Raw genomic sequence first — 465 nt, 5'->3', positions numbered from 1 at the left:
TATATATTTTTTGTCCTTTCTTCTTTCTCTTTTCTTTTTATTTTCTCTACTTCTCTTCTTTTCCTCTCTTTCCCTCCCATTTTCTTTCTTTTCTTTCCCCCCTTTAATGTGTTTCTTTGTTTGATTTGTCTGTGTGTATGTGTGCTTCTGTTCCCTTGGTGTTTGTCAGTCTGTTTTCCTTCATAGGACTACATCAAGAAACAAGCCAAAGTGTGCAAGAAGGCGAGTCCCAAATATTGCAGAGTAGGGAAATAAAATACTCACAGGCACAACAAGAGAAACTGAGAGAGATCATTAAGAGAATATCTCCTGAAACGGCAGGCCCTGGACAGTCAATAAGCCTCCTTTAACAGAGAAATACTAATAGGTGCACAGAGCCCAATGAGCTTTCTAAAGGTGACAAGAGACAGAAAACTAGCAAAAATGACAAAACGAAGAAACTCTCCCCTGAAGAACTTCCAGGGG

This window comes from Suricata suricatta, chromosome 2, assembly GCF_006229205.1.
Source record: "Suricata suricatta isolate VVHF042 chromosome 2, meerkat_22Aug2017_6uvM2_HiC, whole genome shotgun sequence".
In the NCBI taxonomy this organism is placed as follows: domain Eukaryota; kingdom Metazoa; phylum Chordata; class Mammalia; order Carnivora; family Herpestidae; genus Suricata; species Suricata suricatta.
This window is presented reverse-complemented; position numbering follows the sequence as displayed.